The 3,515-nt window shown below is 38.2% G+C and overlaps 1 pseudogene; it reads left to right on the plus strand.

The window, feature by feature from the left end:
• The first annotated feature begins 1,004 nt into the window (after positions 1-1,004).
• Positions 1,005-3,515, plus strand: part of LOC125902863 (uncharacterized) — a 56,691-nt pseudogene continuing 54,180 nt past the window's right edge.

The raw sequence follows: 3,515 nt of genomic DNA on the forward strand, positions 1-3,515 counted from the left end.
TTTTTACCATCTTTACCAAGAGTGTCTCTCCGTTAGTTTGGTGCTACAGTATTTACACTGAATCATTCAGCATAACGTTTGCCAACCTTTGTTATCTCTGCCATTACAGATAAGTTAATGAAGCTAAGCTCCAGAGGTTAACGTTAGCTTAACTAGAGCCCTTTGGACAACAGCTAACAATGATGTACCATCACCAAAGTACAAAACTAGAACAAAATAGGCTAATGAACTCCCAGCAAACAAGGTGACATGATGAACAACGCAGCTAGGAGCTAACGTTAGGCTAACTTTAGCTAACGTTAGCTAGAGATGTTAAAGATAACTTTATATTTCTTTCCAGCAAAGTGACAATATGTTGCCTCAAACACAATGTTGACTTACCTTAGAACAGATGTAGACATCATTGTTAATCTTATTCACGTTGAGTTGATGTTGTGGTCTAACGTTACCAATTGACCAAAAACCATCCCCCTTGTTAATCTAGTCAAAAAGTCAAAATTGAAAATCTAGAATCTGTGTGTGCAGGCACGGACATAATTTGAGGGGGGACACAAGGGACATGTCCCCCGCACTTCCCGTATCTGTGCCCTCTGTCCCCTGCACGTTTTACAGCTGTTACAACCATTCAATTCGTTTTTAACATGTGGTAATGTGTTTTTCCGAGCTGTCTTTAAGCGTTGTTGTGATCTGAATCAATCACACAGACAAGACGTGTGCTGCTGTGTGTTAACTATGTTCAGCAAACCAGCCAGCAAGAATCAAAAAACCTTGCACAGTTTCTTCACAGTTTCTTAGATAAATGATGACTAATTAATAGAGGCCAATATATCAAGTTAAGCTAGTTAACAAGAACACTAATATTAATGTTACCGATGTTAAATACCTTACTAGCTAGTTTCATGCTAGGAATAGACCCACTCCTCCTTAATAAGAACTTGTGCTCACTATTGCTTTGCACATATTTTTTTGATCTTTATTGCCACAATATAAAGAGCAGGGTCAGGGAGGAGACAGTGGACCAGAGGCCAGCAAGGATGATCATGCAGGGTCCTCACAGGTGAGGAGAGATTATAACTGACTGAGAGAAAATATCTAGAGCATAAAAGTGACTTTGAGGTTAATTTCCACAGCTATGTCACCACTACTATTCTTAATTCTATTTCTAAATTTTGCTTTGCACATTTATTATCTATATTATTGCAATAGATAGAAGAGGGACAGGGAGAAACCAGGCAGGTATCAGGACAGGGTCCTGACAGCAGCACCAATTATCAGCCCAAGGCTTCACAGGTAAGGAGAAATTATAACTGGCTAAGGAAATGTCTATAGGATAAGAGTGACTCTAAGTCAGTCAGATCAGTTTATCTGACAGAGGCGGGCTCTGGGCGGGTGTAACGTGATGAGTCTAAAAGTAAACAGCCAAGATGGCAGCTGCCGAAGGACCGCGTCCATTCAATTTAGCTTTGGAAGAAACACTAAGCCAACTACACTTATCCCCACGGCGCCACTGCTCCTACGTCACTTTTCCAATAATGAAAGTGAAAGTTAGTCGGACAGACTGCAGTGAGACAGCAGTGCTGCAGTGGAGACTGGTCAAGTATTCTCTCTGAAGAAAATTGCAACTGAATCCTCAAGTAACCAGCAGAATCTCTGGTGAGTACACTGTCCGACAACACTACTACACACTAACTTAATACCTGCTCACATTTATTAAAACCAGAATCTGACTTTTTTACATATAAATGAAATGATGACATAGCAACGTGTGATGTCCTGACTTTTTCCAATCTGTTGCCTGTAACTGGAAAAACTGGTATGTGTAGATATTTCATGTGTATGACATGACTCAGCAACACGCCCTCTGTGATGACGAGATATATTTATATTTATATATATTTATATGTACAGTATGGGCTTCTTGAAGTTGATCTGAAACCCATTTTGCCAAAATATATATCTAAAATTACATGTGTTTATTTTTTAAGAACTATCACCAGCTAATAGAGCAAATGTGTCCCTTAAAGTGTTCTGTCTTAGATGATATATATATATATATATATATATATATATATATATATATTATATATGGAGCTGACCACTCTTTTTTCTCTTCCCAGAAAATTATATGAAGCAGTGTGTTGTATCAGCCACTAGAGGGAGGCATTGTACAGGTTTAATCCTGACAGCAGCTGATCAGCTGAAGTGTCACCAAGGTGTTTTATCAGAGGCCTAAAGGTTAAAGGTTAAATAAAGCTTCAACAGTCAATCTGAGCTTTTTAGAGGCAGAGTAACATTTAAATAAATCAGGATACAAGAAACAGCGCTGTTTAAAAAATGGACACAAAGACAACAAAGAAAATCAGGAAAACACAGAGCTACAGATCGTAGAACAGCAGTGACAGCAGGTGAGCAAGTAAACTTTATCTAAGTGACACACAGAGAGGGAGGCAGACAAGATGAGATATAAAAACATGGAAACATACCAACACAAAACTAGGATGTTGTAATTTAACATGTTTGTTTCTGATCTGTCTGATCATCTGGCTGCTTGTGTTGCCTCTTTTTAGTGATGTCACCTTGTTCCCAGATATCAGACACTAGCTAGGTGAGTGCAAACTGATTACAACTGATACAAAAGATGGACAGAAATACCAAAAAAAAAAATGCAAGTTAAAATGAAGTAGAATGATCTTTGAGGGACAATCAAATATTTAGTGTTTATGAGTACTAAGATAACTTTTAATACTTAAATATATTTTCCTAATTACACTTACAAACTTTTACTGAAGCAACAATTTCAATGCAGGGCTTTTACAATAACAGAGTATTTTTACAGTGTGTTATAGTACTTTTACTTGAGTCGAGAATCTGAATACTTCCTCCATCACTGCTGCTGACACACATTTATCATAAATGTTTTGTCAGTGCTGGGTTTTCGATTTTCCTGCAAGACCAGTACAAACACATTTACATAAATCACATTTACTTTGATCAAGTTTATTTAACAGTACATTGATTTCCGTACTGCAAAAGTTCTTCTTCTTCCAGCCCTCTCTTTGGTGCCATCTCTCCGGTTCTTGTTCATGTTTCACAGTCTTTGAACACAGCACAACACCTACCCTTATATAGTGTTTAGAGGACGTTACCTATGACTAAGTGGGACTGATCATTCAGCACAGCTGGGTCAGAGCACATTTGGATGATTACGCACGTTTGGTGCATCTGAAGTTGACTTCTCTTGTTTTTTCTCTTAACCGTAAAATTAAGGGAAAATATGAGAGAAATTGAAGAGACTGTTGGTGCGTGAGGTCCACTGAGCTGAAACTCAACCAACTGATCCTTTTTTGAAGGCTGTAAATACAAGCTCAGACTGTGTTGGTTGTTTTAAATGGAAGTCTGTAAAATGATGTGAGCGTCAGTGAGTGACAAAGGTCGAATTAAAGTGAAAATGTGAGGGTGGTTGGACATGATGCCAAATGTTCTTTAAACATCTGGCAGACAAACAGAGGAGGAGT

The sequence above is a fragment of the Epinephelus fuscoguttatus genome, linkage group LG15 (assembly GCF_011397635.1).
Source record: "Epinephelus fuscoguttatus linkage group LG15, E.fuscoguttatus.final_Chr_v1".
Lineage (NCBI taxonomy): Eukaryota > Metazoa > Chordata > Actinopteri > Perciformes > Serranidae > Epinephelus > Epinephelus fuscoguttatus.